At 33.2% G+C, this 17,604-nt stretch overlaps 1 protein-coding gene across 1 annotated transcript in view; it reads right to left on the bottom strand.

Moving 5' to 3' along the window:
* The window catches only part of LOC136984848 (phosphatidylinositol 3-kinase regulatory subunit alpha-like), a 68,457-nt gene extending 54,254 nt beyond the window's left edge, over positions 1-14,203 (bottom strand). The window contains exon 1 of the mRNA XM_067281989.1: positions 14,121-14,203. The gene's annotated coding sequence lies outside the window, so the exon portion shown is untranslated. The remainder of the gene's footprint in view (positions 1-14,120) is intronic.
* Between the last annotated feature and the right edge of the window lie 3,401 nt (positions 14,204-17,604).

Genomic DNA, 17,604 nt, shown 5'->3' with positions numbered 1-17,604 from the left:
CTTCAAACTTTCAAATATTAATATAAATATAAAAATATTACTTCTAATTTTATTCATAAATTTTACTGAAAAATTTTTAATGCATATGATGTGTGTCAATTTTTGTAGATCTGCAATAAAGGCTATAATAACAGAAGCATTAACTAAGTTGAAAACTGCAAGCCGTAGAAGAGATAAATGGTTCCAAACCCATCTTCTGTGGACCACAAGGTGTTCCACAGAACACAAATGGAGAACAAGTGTTCTGCCAAAACATTTTCTAAAGTTTCTGTTGCAAATTTTTTCTAATATACTACAGCATATTACTTTATTCATAGACAATTCATGTTTACTATTTTATTCAATACAATAAAGTTTATTAGCTTATTGCTTTATTGTTTCATGAGAACAATAAACATGAAATTGCTTACTGATTTTTGAATGTATTGATGGTAATGCTCTGCATAACAAAAAGTATATGAATTGTGTTCCATGACCTGAAAGGTTGAGAACCACTGGAGTAGGCAATATAGTGTATACCAAAATTGCTTTTGTGAAACTGAATTTTGAGACTAGTCTGAGGAAGGGAAATTTTAAGAAATATTTCTTACATTACATATAGAACAAATATTTTGAACAGAGTCAACATCGGCTATATATCAGAACAATCAGAAAATTGTCATCGCAAAAAAGTAATAAAACTGTATTCTGAGTTTGTGTAAACCTCAAAAAAATTGCAAAACTGTCAATTGAAATAAATGAAGAAAAATAAACCATCTCTCTGAGTTTCAACTCAGATCATTCATGAAGTAGACTTTAAAGCACAGCAAAAATTTACAGTGACAATGAACCATCTGAGTGCACTGTTTAGATTGCTCAGGATGCCCACCCAGATCACACAGAAAGAGAGTGTCTAAACTGAGCTTCATTCAGTTAATGGTTTGCATGGTACTGAAGCAATTAGGCATCAGTACATGAGTGGAAAATGGGTGCTACAAATCCTGAATGAACATATCCTGAAATTTGGTTTTACAAGCTCTGTGTAACCAAATTTCCAAATGCACATCACAACTAAATTAGTACCAAAACTGCCCCTCTTTTTCAATTGATTTGTGATCTGGGATGAGAAGTACCGTATTTTACAGACTATAAGATGCTAGGGACTATAAGACGCACCTGAATTTTGGAGGCAATTTTTCGAAGACAAAAAGTGTGTCTTATAGTCCGTAAAATATGGTATATTTACTATGACAATTCAATTATTCAACAAGCCTATATGATGCATTACAAATGATCCCCCCACAAAAGAGCTTTGACAGCAAGCTGATGCTGCTGTGTATATGGTCTGGAATTGTCAAGATATTATTTACCATCATTACATGCTGTTGGGCAAAGCAATTGACAGTGATAACTACAGAGATATGCTCAATAACCTGACTGCAAGGATTGTCAAAACTCACCCATTGTGAGCCAACCAGAAGGGAATTTTGTTCCATCAAGATAATGTTACACCTCATACCAGTAAAACAATGAATACCATCTGTATCAGTTGGGTTGGGAACTCAATCACCACTATATTTGCCAGACCTTGTCCCATCAAATACTGCTTGGACTAAAAAAGAAAGAAACAAAAGGTGGACAACAACTCTGCTTCCAAGAAACAATCTTTCTTCGAAGTCCAAAAACCTGATCAAACACTTATCCTGGTGATAACTAACAATGGAGAATACTATCAAAATTGAGCTGCAATTTGAAAAAATTGTAGACTTATAAATTCCTATCACTGTCCATCTGTCTTTCCCTAATTTCAAAAATGGAGTTAGATAGATGAAAGCAGAGACCAGATATGAAAAGATTAGGGCAGGCACCCTGATTAACTATATACAAACTTCCAATGTAAACTGGAAGTCACATTACTTCAATTCAAAAATTTTCCCCTAAAAGGAGTTAGATAGATGACCTGCACAATTCGATTGTTAATGGAAAAGTTTGTAGTACAGGGGCAAGGCACTACTAATTTGAGATGGGAAGTGTATATTTTAAATTAAAAAATTATTAAAAATTGCAGCCTGGCATTGTGACAATGTCACAATAAAAAATTGATCATTAATTTTTCTATTAGCTTTAAATAAAAATCACCTTTTTTCACCCTAATTTTCAGCAAAGACTTTCTGATTTTCCTGATATTTACATATACAATATCGTATTTCACATTTCTAAGACTGCTTTTTTTTTTAATCTATTTTTGCTTGTCTGAAATAGACATTGGAAAAAATCATTGGGGCTTTACATTTCCAGTCCAAAATAATCAAAAGTCATTGCAAATGTACTATATAATATATTATGCACAAATGTTTATTTTTGATTATACCACTCCGTGGTCACACTAATTCAAATAAGTTTTTCTGGTAACAGGTATTTTTTTATTTCAGTGTTTCTTAACACTTAATATACACATTTCAAGATGACACTATGGTACAGCATTAAAAGAAAGTTTTTATTGTTTATGCAGATCATAGAAATAGAATTGCTAGATGTTATCTGTTTCACAGCATTTTTATTGTTTAGTAACTTGTTACTTAACAAATAAAATTGATTCCTTAAAATATAGTTTTAAATAAATCAATTTTATTTTATTTTCCAGCTGTTTCACTAAATAATTGCTCAATCTCAATAATGGTCAAGTACTAATCAATTCAACAAGCAAGATCATTGTGTAATATTACAAAAGTGAAAAATGAGTTTAAAAATGAGAAAAATGATCTACATATTACAATTATTATTATTATTATTATTAATTATAACTCTTCCGTGGTCACCACCTGGTCATGGTGGGAGAGCCCAGTAATTTTACTGATCCATAGGGCAATGCAGGCTGGAGCATAAGTTCCTGGTAGGGACACCCATGCCAGTAAGATCTATCAAGAGAAATGAAGCTAAGAGTGACCACACCCACATTTTGTGGAGATATTTATTATGGTAATAACCAGATCAAAGTGTGATACCGGCTTGGACGTCGCCCAGGTTAACAAGGTCTGTGTTTGTGGGTTAGGCAGAGGCTCACGTTCAAAAAATAGGCCACAGTCTCCCTTGGTTACCGGTGGCAAAAGCAGCACCGGCCCAAGCATGGCTACTGCAATGCCCTCAACAGATGTGAGGAACCAACCCAGCCTTGGTGTTTCTGTGGCAATGCATCCACAGACCACAAAGACTGGAAAACCACGCCAATGGATGAAATGGACAGTAGAAATGAACGAGTTTATCATCCGTACTTACTACACCATCACAAAACTCGAAACAAACATGACAGCATACAGACAACAACTACACCATAGATTCACACAACAATATCCTCACTTTACTGTCACCAAACAAAGGGTTGTTGATCAAAAAAGAACAATTATGTAATATTACAAATTTTAATAATACAATAATTAAACTAAAAAGTAAGGCGATCACAAGAACAGATGACTTCAACGTCCGTTACACACATGTCCGGTCTAAAAAGTGGTGACCTTTCTCTCCTCTCTCCCCTTTCCAAGCTTTTCCTTCCCCTTTGTGACCCCTCAGTTCTCCGAATTCTTGACCATTGCAGATGTGGAGTTAATGGGGAGGGGTGCTAATAAATAGCAGATTTTAAACTCTGCTTACAAATTATACACAACAACCTTATCCCACAAACAACACTTGAACTTATCAAACAACAGGTTGCTGATCAAATACATCAACAGACAGAAACATCTAACATTAATGAAGATCATGTAACCTGTCAGGATAATCCAGCAACAAGCATTGATAATAACACACATACAACAATTACCACTAATGATACTACAGACACTTCCTTATCCATCACTGATAACATAGACATGGATTTAGTTAATACGCTCTCACTTATATTTCAGGAAACACTCACTAAATATACAGGCACAGATCCCACACAACGACCACGAATACCAAAAATCAACACGTGAAAAGAAGTAGGAAAAACACTAAATTATCTAAACACCCACTTACTACCACACTAGTGGTAGTAAGTGGGTGTTTACAGTGACACACCATAGACTGAAAATACAATCACAGACAGATACACACAAAGCACAGTTCTATCACAAGCCTGCCTGGCAGAGAAGAATAGAAACACAAATAAATGACATTAGACAGCAATTAGGCAGGCTGACACAATACACTAAAAACAACATAACACCCAAATTAAGGAAACAGCTCAAAAACATTCTCAAGAAAATAAAAACACACAAAACATGAACATCACAACACACGCATTACAGAATACATTGATACACTAAAACAAAAACTTGCTGCCAAAGCACGTAGACTCAAACGATACAAAACATGTACACTACAAAAACAACAAAATAAATTATTTACAAACAATGAAAAACTCTTTTACAGACAAATTAATAACAAAGCAACACTGATACACAGCACAGTGGCACACCAACAGAAGAAACTCACAACATATTGGTCTTCTCTTTGGTCCAGTGCTGTCATGAACAATGCTGATGCAGGCTGGATCAAGGAGGAGAACAGAAACTTGCACAACATACCAACTATGCCCTGTGCTGAAATAAACATACATGATTTCCAATACACTGTTAACAGAACACACAACTGGAAGACACCTGGTGTAGACAACATTCACAATTTCTGGTACAAAAAGTTTACATCACTGCACCAGGAACTAGCTAAACACCTAACACACATCATCATCAATCCACAAGACATGCCAAATTTTCTTACTCAGGGCATCACCTACATGAAACCTAAAAACAACAATACCACAGACCCACACAATACAGACCAATTACATGTCTTCCAACACTCTACAAATTATTGACATCCTGTATTGCAAACAAAATATACAAACATATTGAAGAACACAACATTCTAACAGAACAACAAAAAGGTTGCCGTAGAAATCACAGGGGATGCAAGGAACAGTTACTCATAGATTCAGTCATTCCACGGCAAGCACACAAACAACACAGAAACATACACATGGCATATATAGACTACAGAAAAGCATTCGACAGTGTTCCACACAGTTGGCTGCTACATATTCTACACATGTACAAAATACATCCATCACTCATTGCATTCTTTCAAAACACTATGCAGCACTGGAGAACAACACTACATCTCAGGGTTAGTAACACTTCCATACAAACAAACCAAATTTTTATTAGGCGAGGAATTTTTCAAGGAGATTCCTTGAGTCCTCTCTGGTTCTGCTTAGCCCTGAACTCCATTATCCAACATGTTAAACAACACGCAATATGGTTACAATATCAGACATGAAAAAACAACACAGTTTACACTGTCACATCTCATGTACATGGATGACATAAAACTTTATGCATCCACACAAAAACAACTTCATCAACTCCTACAAATCACACATTCATACACCAAGGACATACAAATGGAATTTGGCCTAGATAAATGCAAAACACTTCACATAGAAAAAGGAATCCTGAAGAAAGAAGATTTTGCGCTTGGAAATGGAGACGTTATTGAATCCATGGAAGAGGGCGAGTTCTACAAGTATTCAGGATTCCAACAGGCCAAACTAACAGAACATACACAAATAAAGCAAAGATTAATTAAAGAATACCAAAGTAGGTTAAATGCTATTCTCAGAACACAGTTAAATGCAAAACATACAGTCAAAGCAATAAACACATATGTCATTCCAGTACTTACATATTCTTTTGGAGTTATACATTGGACTCACACAGATCTTGAGCAACTCCAAAGGAAAACAAGAACTACACTTACTAAGCATAAACAACATCATCCTAAATCCGCCACAGAAAGATTAACCCTTCCACGTAAAGATGGCGGACGTGGCCTGATTGACATAGTTAACCTTCACTACAAACAAATACAGTCACTGCGAGAGTTTTTCTACAAAAAACAGAAACATCACAATTACATAAAGCAGTAACTCTAGCAGACTCAAATAACACACCATTAAACTTACACTCACATCATATGGACACAACACAACATATAAAAAGCATAGACACCATTAAGCAATCGTGGGCTCGAAAGGCACTCCATGGCAGGCATCCTTATGATCTGGCCCAGGATTTTGTTGACAAAACTGCATCAAACAGCTGGTTAGCTCGGGGATGCCTCTTTGGGGAGACGGAAGGATTCATGATCGCCATACAGGATCAGGTCATAAATACTAAAAACTACAGAAAACACATACTCAAAGATGCAACACTCACAAAATGACACATGCAGAAAATGTCACGTCATGCCAGAAACTATACAACACATCACTTCTGGTTGCAAGCTCTTGACACAGACAGTTATTCACATAGACATAATCAAGTAGCAAATATAATACATCAAGAGCTTGGAAAGAAACAAATTAGTAGACATTCACGAACCGTACTACAAATACATTCCACAGACAGTATTGGAAAACAACACGCACAAAATGTACTACGACAGAGCCATAATCACAGATAAAACAATTTACCACAACAGACCAGACATCACACTCATTGACAAACACAATAAAATCACATACATTATAGACATATCCATTCCAAACACTCACAATATACAAAACGCATGCACTGAAAAAATTAGCAAGTACACAGAACTCGCCCAGGAAATAAGGCATCTGTGGAGGATGGATAGGGTGCTTATTGTACCTGTTGTTCTCTCCTCTACAGGTGTCATACCACACACACTACACAAAAGCCTGGGCACATTACAATTGAATAGAAACACATACATCACACTACAGAAGGCCACTATATTGAATACATGTCATATTGTGAGAAAATTCCTAAATACAGATCACACACACTGATACACTTCTTTAATTTCTGTTTTGGTTACTATGCCTTGACTTTGGTCCAGCATAGTACACAGCCACTGGTGTTAACCGAGTATATCTCACTTAACCCAACATAATAATGATGTATAATTTACAATGGAAATCTCTGAAAATTTCTAGGTACAGTACATGCCTTTTTCTTTTTTTGCACCTTTGGAAATAATCTGATGTATAATTTACAATTATTTGTTTCAAAAAAAAAAAAAAAAATTACATTATGCAATATGATTGACAAAAATTTGGTTATATTCCTTCCATATTTCTTTTTTATATTTGCATCTAACAAAAACTATTATAATTTATATTTCATCAGAATATAGAACAAGATTATGTTTATTTTCTTCAAACATTTAATTCTTTTTTCAAAAGGTTAACTTCTTGTCTTTTGGTGACAGTATTCTGACAGTTTGCCGCATCCATTAAATGGTGTTTATTATGTAAATATGAAAAAAGGTTTTAGCAAATGACCAAATAGATTTTATTAGCCACATCATATTGTACATTTTTTTTTTTCTTAATTGATCTTCTTAAAATGTTAACCATCATTGTCCCAAAGATATATAGAAACAACGTGAAAGCATTGTAAAATAATCAACTTGGTTAAATAAGTTAAAAATTAAATGCAAAACTTTAAATTTGATGATTCAATAAATGTATTTTCCTTCTTGCGAAAAATTGAATTGTTTCCTAAAACTTATTCAAGACATTCTGATAGTTCAAACATTGAATAATATGGACTTTTTCCAGGTTCCTTGAAATTTAAATTAACAAAGAAGTTCTTTGTAGCATAAATTTAGCCACAAAACTGCTATACATTTAAAACTCATTTAATAAAAGAAAAGTTAAATTATCACTTCTAACACAAAAAAACTCTAGAAGAATCTGAAAAACAAATATTTGCACATTTGCTGGTAATAACAATGGAAAATTTCATAAACTATATTGATTGTCATGAAATTTTTATCAATATATGCTGTTATCTTTTAAAATTCTTTTTCCTACTATATAGTTTAACAACAATGTAGATTTCATCTGCAAAAAGTGAACAAAATGCTAAAACATATATAATATTAAGTCACACCTTTCATACTATTTCTAGCAAAAACTGTTAATAAAACTTAATTACAATATCTTCAAGTCTGAATACCGGTAAAAACATTTTTACATTAAGTTGCCTGTTTCAGGTTTTAAGATTCAGAAATAGAATGTCTAAAACAATGAAAATGTTATTTTCATTTAAGTTTTATTAAACAGTTTCTACTGGAAATACAGTAAAAGACATGACCTTGCAAGTTCCAGCTCATGACAATTATAATAAACATATATTGCATTTAAGTATGAAGCAATTTTAATTTTAAAACAATTTAATTAGCTATTATATCAATTTTTCAACAAAATTAAAAATGAGTAAATGTAATAAAGTTCATACCAGAAAACTTGCAAAATATAAAAAAGGAGTTTGACAACATGAGCTGATTTCACCAACTCAGATCATGCATTATCTGGACCCAAGTTTAAAGTGTAATGTTAGCTCATTATCAGTATTTAAATTAATCTTTAAGTGGTGTAGTAAATTCTTATGACATAACTAATGTTATGTGAATCATTTTGACCCAATTCAAAAAGTACTGTTGTAGCTATCTGAGATACAATAATGATTTAATATAGTTTTTTTTTACATTAACTTTATTCAGATAAAAGTACATTTTAGTAAATTTTACACTAGATTGTTTCAGGGAAAAAATTACAAACTTTCTCAAATCTTTTAGTATGTCTACTAAGTAAAAAACATAAGAAATATAGAATTGATTTATTTGAAATAAATGGAAATGGCAGTATTAAGTTAATTTATATAAAATAAAAAGTAAACATGACACAATTTTACAACAAAAATCTAAAATTATCATTTTCAAATTTTGTTGTGATTGCTGCAATAAAATGGAAAGTACTTTGAAAAACACAATAAAAGATACAACAACAGAAATAATAAACAAGAATATTTCAAGATAGTGTCTTATCAAAACATCTCTCAACTGATATGGTACAGCTCAATTACAAAATGAACATCAAAATGACTCATTTAAACAGCACAAAATCTGGTACGCTAGGAACTTGTATTAAGATATTAGGAAGCTATTAGTAACTACAGACATGTTAGAAAAAACTTAAAGCAGAATGTAGGTCCAAGTGCCATTTTAACTCATACCATATAGTGAAAGGTTAAGTGCTAACTGGAAATATCTCTTACACTATAGAATTTTCATACTGTAAAATTACATAATGAGAATAAAACATTCACAGTCCAAGTTTATTGGGAATGACGAAAGTGTGACCCTTAATAGAACAGTTTAAAAATTATCCATGTTTGTACAATGTTAATCTTCAAGAGTATCAAGACAAGACTAAGATAAATGCCATATATACAGCTATCACCATTTCTTTGAAAACAACAGGTAAGGTTGTATGACTTATTACAGATTTTGTGTTGCATATAAAAGAGTTTTTGGAATTCCCCAACTAGTTTAGATGATATAAGCTGATTTTCTGTCTTCCACTTCTTCAGGAATGAAAGTGAAGTCAGCAGGGTGCTAGTGAAGCTATTCTTGCCAACTACTTTTAAGATCATTGTATATCAGGGGTGGTCAATGTTTTGCATACCATGCGCCAATTTTTTGACAGACGAGTTCAGATGCGCCATATAACTCGAACACTTTTTATACCGTCTTACGTTCATTGTTAGGGGTTGATAAATAGAGATAAGAATAAATCTGCTTCACTTAACGGAGAAAAAGGAATAACTTAATCACTCAGTTAAATTAATTAATTTATGCCAGTTTATTGAAGCACCAATTCACAATAGTCAGCAATGATCTTCTGTACGATAGGGTAATCGCTTCATGATGGGTGCTACAGCTGCCAGGACACCACCAGGGCTCACTCAGAACTAGTGTTGTCAGATATTTTTAGTCGGACTATGAACTCCAAAGTTGAGTTTAATTAAACACTTGGTTTTATTTCCATCTTTATTGTGGCATTTGTGCAATTGTGGCATTTGTGGCATTTTAAAGGCTGCCTACTGCTATTGCTGACCTCTATGCTTCTAGCTAGGGATTGGTCTTAAGCTCTCTCTCTCTCCTTGGCAACCAAGATGCTCTGTTCCTTGAAGTCTGTTGGAGTCCAATACCTGAACTCTAGAAGATAACAAAAGAAGTGGATAGACTGGATGTGAGGATCCAAAGACATCCCATGTTCTGGAACTGGAGTTGCCAGTGTCAGATGTTTTATGCAGTAAAATTCTTCCAACTCCAGTGACTCCAACCTTGAATTTTACTATTAGTAAAATGTGAAGTATTAAATACTACTTAAAATAAGTGTTTTTCGAGAAATTTCTTAGAAAAAACCACTTCAATAAATTTAGCTATCAAAAAGATATTCATCTATAAATACTATTGAACAGAGCCATCACTGACAAAATAGTCAAACTTCATGCCTGTAATTAAATGCATCTAATGCACTCTCAAAATCAAATAAGACTTTTTGAAGAGAAGCAAATCAGTTTAAACAACTTCTAGAAAAAGTTGCAAGAGTAGCTGGAGTAAGGGAAACTAGTTTATAGGCCAATTTATTATGTCATTCAACAAATTGTCTTTTTATTTTTTTTATTGTATTTAATTTTTTCATTGAAATGAGTAAATTTAAATCAATTCTTTATAATTAACTAATAAAAGTAGAATTCTTTTGGCTGATTAAGATGTATGTTTCTTTATGTACTCAAAAGATTTTCCATGATAAATTCATTATATCCATTTTTTGATTCTCACCAAAAAACCTTAGAACAACTTTTTAGTGAGAAATTTTAGATAAAAAATATTCAGATACCCAGTGGAATCTTTCTTATAAAAGGAATCAGTGTTGCATTTTAAAAAAGGGAAAGATGAGATTCAGAGTCACACATTTCAAATTTGCTGGAGTTGGACTATTTGTTCACCAACACCACGTTGCTCACATCTCTTCTGCTCCATCATTATTGTGAGTATGGCTTGTGATTGGGAGCAGATCTAAGTGTTCTACTTCAGTCTTGAGTATGTTGTCTCCATCAAATGCTAACTCGAGTGTCTACAAGTACCCAAAGAAACTAAGACTTTCTTGATGCAAAACTATGGGTAACCATTATTCTTGACAGCCCCTAACATCTGATTACAAACTTCCTGATTTGTCAGATCAGATTCAGAATTTTCTCCTAGAAGAGATTGAAAAATTTGAGTGTAGACAACTCTCCAAGGTTTGTTCCCTGTAATTTTTTCTGGGAGTTGTTTAAACTGATTTGCTTCTCTTCAAAAAAAAGTCTTATTTAACCTAGAGAGTGCATTAAATGCATTTAATCACAGGCAGGAAATCAGTGACTATTTTGTCAGTGATGACTCTCTGCTCAATTTGTTGGAGGTTTGTAGTAGTGAGTGATCCCAGACAAGAAACACAAGAATACTCCTTAAAAGACTAGACTAAACCCAGGTTTCGCAACTTGATCCTGGGTGCTGCTTAGAGCATTTGGCCATTTCAATCAGTGCTCAGTTCTGGGAAATTAATAATGCCTTTTCTGGGACTCACTGTAATTTCTTCTAAGATTCACTGTTTGATTTTGTTGACACTTGGAAAAAGGTCTAATTTAGCCATAGTGTCTTTAATAAAATTTGAATTTGATTCTTAGTAGATGTACCTGATTCTCCATCAGCAGTTTTAAGGCCTAGTTATAAGCTTCCTGCCGGCAGCTTCTTGTTTGGCAGCAAGCTTGCTATTTCTAGCTCACAGAGAGCTATGATAGAAAAACAATGATGACTTATCCTTAGAATGAGTTCTGCAAATGGAGCTCTTAAGGTTAAGTTGTCATTATAATTAAATTTTATCCAAATAAATCTTCAACCCTGCAAGGTGGCTTTTGTGGTACTGAGTTGCTGTAATGTATAGTAACAGAGAATAGACATTGACATAGAACACAGAGTACATTGACATAGCCGTAATACAGAAACACTGGACGTTCAGGAGTCAGCTTACGGACTTGCCCAATTTAAGCAACGAGTTTTTAAGATAAGTGATAATAGGGTAGGCCTAACATGAAACAAATGACAAACAACTCTTAACATTTTCTGCCTATTTTTATACAGACCATCAAGATCAGACATATTTAAAAATTGGAAAACCTTCCAACATAATATTCAAATTGCAAAATTCAAAATGGTTAATACAATCCACAAATGTCACAAATAAAAATATAATATAGGATAAAATATCACAAATATCAAATTAAGTAGGTTTTAATTATGGTTATTAAAACCATAATTATGACAACAGCATATTAAACTAATAAAAATTATCAAGAAATTTGCATTCATTAAAATCATAAGAATCATTAAGAAGTTTGAATAGTGATTTCAAACTTCCTCACTTGCAAATAGTGTCAAAGCTACTTTCCACTTGTTGAAATTACTTACTTTCATTTAAAGAATTGCTTAAGTCCTTAAGTCAGACATGAAATCTGGTAAATGAATCAGTTTGGCATCTAGGTCTATCTGATGAATAAATATATAGTAATTAACATATGAGAGATTAATATATGCAGAAATAGACATTAGTTACTATTTCCAAGGAAGTTCTTATATTTAATTTCTATGCACATATTAAATTAATTATACACATCATCTATTAACTCTAATTTTCATTAAGTATTTACTCTTATACAAACTGCAATTATACAAATACCCACTCTAAAAACCATTTAATGCAATAATATTTCTTCATTTTAATGTTTTTGATCATCTTCAATAATCTTTGTTCTTTTTAGAATGTCATTTTTTCCCAAACGCCTAACAGTTTTTAGAATGTATTTGAATTTAAGGAATGCACTTGAAAGCTTATCATTAATAACTAAATAATTCAATAAACACACAAAATAAATACTTAATGAAAATTTTTATTTAAGGACACACACATCTAAAAATTCTTATACACAATTATCTGTAACCCTTTAGTTATAATAAATTTGTTCTGTTTAAATTTGTTTTAACTGAAGAAGCAGCAATTAAAATATTAAGAACGAAAATATTAGCATTTGGGTACAATCACACCTCCAAACAAGACAGTCAGGACCTTACGACAGCCGTAGACATACCCACAATAGCAAAAATGTCAAAAGGAACAGTACCTCTCTACATGTGACCCTCGGCGAGATACAGCCCATTTCTGGGTCAAATGCAATCGGGAGTCACATCACTCAGCTAAGATAAGCACATTTAACTATTTAGCCCAGGCAACTATGCCGACTTCGAATAGCCCACTCGACCATTCAAGAAATATCGGATGTTATAGTTATAAGGGGGTGCCAAATCGCTCACACTAACACCTGCAACTACACACGAAACACCAGTCGAGACTGGCCATCACTCGATCCAACCGGCACAGAGCACAGAAATAGATAGTAGTACCAGACACAGTAAAAACCGATTTTCGGAGGCAAAGGGCAGCGGGTACAGGTACGGTTCCTTGGGTTTTTCGCTCTAACAGGGATCTACAATTCCGGGCTGCAGGAAACCCTGGTTCAAAGTTCACATCTTACCAGAATTTGAAATAATCATCAATATCGGCTTCACATCAATAATTCCAAAATAAATTTTATTACAAAGTCCACATTGATAACTGAATACATTCACTTCATTTTACTATTTATAAATAACCATTTAACCTAAACAAAAAACAATAATACAATTTATTAAACACGAGTCAATAGGATTACTCATTCTTGTTTCCAAACGTCATATCTGAATGACACTGCTTCATCTTTACAGGAAATAACATTAGTTTTTATTTTGTAATTAACGTGTATATAAATCGTTACATTAAACATAAATGTATTATCTGACTGAAATTTATAACACGTTATCTTTGCATTCTTATCAAAAACACTCCAAAGCTTAAATCGCTTTAATTCCCATTAAAACGTTTAAAATATTAAATAACAAATTAAATAATCATTTAACTACTTCCCAGACGATATGAAAGCTTCAAATAATCAAAATAAAAGCAGAAAAATGCAAATTTTCACGACTAATTTGATCATTTTAATTGAAATAACACAGGAAAACACAAACCTGAAAATCTCAGAGATCCGTTAGGCCTAACTTCCTGTGTTATCTTTTACGGATTATATCGTTATGACAACACTCGACTAATTTATAATATAATTTTATAATTTAAAATATATAATTACCGGCGTTAGACGGATATATTACTTTTAAAATGTCATTCTTCTCTTTCTACCACTCGTAATCCTTCTTCGAGAGTTGCATTTAATCTCGAGGACGATGGGTAAGGGAACACGTGACTTTTTTGCATTTCCTAGAAAATATATATTTTTTTATTCTTATAAATTAATTGCTTAATATTTTACAAAGAAAACTTATTAGATTAAAAGATCTATCGTTGCAAATATTATTATTACATTTTTCCCCCAAATGAAAATTCAATTTGCTTAAGTTTAGTTGTATTTTTATATAAGATAATATATAAAACTGTTTATTTATTTTTGTTTTAATTCACAAAATGGTGCTATTTGTGATTCTGAATATAACGTTGTAACCTTAATTAACCAGCGTAATATTTATTAGATCGAACGTTTCCGGTCCATCTGCGGCCATTTTTAGGATCTCAGAAAAAGTTTCTGCACTCTCCTTCTAAATGCTACATTTAATTATAAATAATACATTTACTGAATAACTAGGATCACATTCGTTGTTTTCAACGAATATGACTCTAGTTATTTAATAGTGATGAGCGATCCATTGATTTTTTTTTTAATGTCGGGGTGATCGTGATCACGCTTTCACTGTCCTCAGCGAGGTTACGGCCGACGTTTTCATCGCCAAAACGTGTACGTCGGACGTTCAGCGCCGACATCTTACAAGCCCTGAAGTTTGACAATGGCGTTTGAAACGTCGAGCATGATTCCACTGACGTACCAAACCCCATTGTCAAACTTCTAGGCTTACAGGATGGCGATACCGAACACGTTTCGGCGATGAAAACGTCGGCCGCAACTTCGCTAATAGGAATTAAAGTTTCATCTATGACAGAGGTTGTGGTCGAGTCGAAACTTCAAACTTGTACGGTAAGCAGAAGTATACGTCTGACGTCTGAACTCCAAGCAATGTAACAATTTTAATCCAAAACATAGAAAAACGCAGACGTTTAAGTTGAACTTCTCGCTATGCTCGATGTTCCAAACGTCATTGTCAAACTTCTGGGCTTGTAAGATGGCGGCGCTAGACGTTCCCGTTTTACAGATGAAAACTTCCGCCGCAAACTCTCTATTAACAGTAAATAAAATCTTTAAGGTTGGTTTTTATTGATAAAGAAACATTCTTGTTAAGTTCGATATTCAATTTAACAAAATAGTAACACGTGTGTTTATGTTACGTAGTGTTGATGTACAGTCCACAGCTCTGTCACACGTGTCAGGTGTGTTGTGTAACTATAGACTTGAGAATGCGGGGAGAGATCTTCCTGCCTAGAGAGGGAAAAACTGTGCTTTCCCTTTGGTGTGGCCGGGCAGTGCTGACCGGAGTGTGTAGCAGTGCTGACCGGAGTGTGTAGCTGTGCTGACCAGAGTGTGTAGCTGTGTGGCTGGCAAAGAACCAATGTTGTGCCTTTATTAATTAATTGTCGGGTGCCTGAGTGTTACTCGTTTGTGGAGTGCCAGAGTGTTACTCACTAGTGTTGAAAATAAATTACAAATAGTTTTGTTGTTGTGTTATAAATAATTTGTGTACTGTGTTTAGAACGTGTAAACAGCAACATGTTAAAACATTTTACAATTCTAAAAATAAATGGCTGAAGGATCCGCTCTATTTCCAAACTCCATACAAGCTGTTGACGGCCCTCGACGGTATTTATGTAACTATATGAATTTTTGTAATCGTAGTTGCAAAAGTCGCCGATTACGGAATATTGAAATATTATGTCACTGGCTGTTACCGGCGCCTTTTCAGTATCGGCGATTACTTCACCGGTAGTTAAACATCGCTTATCACTATTATTTAGCATTATAAATGTTTTCATCTTTTATTTGAAAAGCTAATATTTTGTGTCAGATCCAAATTTTTGCTCTCTACCTTGAAGTCAACAGAGTGGGCAAAGTAGATGTACACTTAAGAGTATGAAAAACACAATTCTTGTATTGTTTATTTATATTGTTTGTCTTCTTATTGACTGATTGAAATTTACCACAATCTGTGCCAAAATGTGCTTGAGTATAATGAGTAAACTACAAGAATATATAAATAAAGAAGGCCGGCAATTTGAACACGAACGAGATTATACCTAAGTTCAGTGTGCCATTGTGGCATTCTTTTGAATTAATAAAATTATTCTAATAATCATAACTTTCATGTCTAACAAAAACAGGTGTAAACCTATTTTTGCCCATTTCTATAGTTTATTTTATGAATGAATTTTTTAAAGAATATGTCTTTTTTGGTACAATGAAAATATTTAAGAATTCATTCAAATTGGAATTACTTTTGGAAAGTTTAGAACTTATTCTAATTTAACAACTAAAGATAACACTGTTCAAATCTTATTCTAGTCTTTCTTGCAACGATTTTCTTAATTATAGCCCAATTAAGAAATAATTACAGTAGTGAACCGAAAATCGGAATTAATTGGGGACTGGGGTTGTTCAGATTAGAGATTTGTTCCGATTACGGTTTATGTACAAAAAAATATATTAACCTGTCCGATGTTCAAATTTTTCTCCGTTGCGTGTCGCTTCGTGTTGAATTTTCGTCGATTTTAAGCCTAACGAAAATTTTTATAATAATAATCTAGGCTATCGTATCGTTAAAAATTATTTCTGCACTTTGTACAAACAAAATAAATATATTGAAGAATATAAAAACATGAAAATTATACTTTAGAAGTAAATTTAGTATCAAAAACGTTCGATTCAGCACGACACAGTCCGACTGAAAATCGTGCCGATTACCGGCGATTCCGATTACCGGGTTCCGATTTACGAGTCTCTACTGTATAATAAATAATGCAATCTCGATTATACTTGAGTTTAATGGGCTGCTATTTGAAAAAATTGTAGACCTATTTTCTATGTCATCCGTGTGTCAGTCTGTCCTTCCTTAACCTCGAGAACGGAGTTAGATGAAAGTCAAGACCGGATAGGAAAGTTTAGGGGCAGGAAGCTTCAATTAACTATATATGAACTTCTGGTCAGCACTGGAAGTCACGTTATTTAAAAATTTTCCGTAAAAAGAATTACATATATTGGCTTGACTTTTGCTAGCAAGAAAGTATGATATACAGGGGCAAGACACTACTAAATTGAGATGGAGAGCATGTATTTTCACAAAAAATAATTGCTGGTTTATTAAAAATCTTTCAATAAAGCGGGAAAACTCCCATTTAAAAAAACACAAATTTTCCTAGTTAAAATTATCAATGTAATCCGTGTTTATTAAGCAATTCGGTCATAGAAAAATGCATTTTGAATGTCCATCCAAGATTCTTAAAACATTCCTCTTTTGTTTCCTTTAGCTAGAAAAACTTGTTTGCTTTTTAAAAAGCATTAAATGAAAGATTCCCGCTTGGTTGAAAGATTTTTAATAAATAAACTCAAGTGTAATTGACATTGTAATATCAATTCAAATCTTATTTTATATAACTATCTAAATTTGTATAGTTTC

Source organism: Centruroides vittatus, unplaced genomic scaffold, assembly GCF_030686945.1.
Source record: "Centruroides vittatus isolate TY-2023 unplaced genomic scaffold, ASM3068694v2 contig_934, whole genome shotgun sequence".
In the NCBI taxonomy this organism is placed as follows: Eukaryota; Metazoa; Arthropoda; class Arachnida; order Scorpiones; family Buthidae; genus Centruroides; species Centruroides vittatus.
Note: the sequence above shows the minus strand (reverse complement) of the source record. Positions and strands in the feature narration are given on the sequence as shown.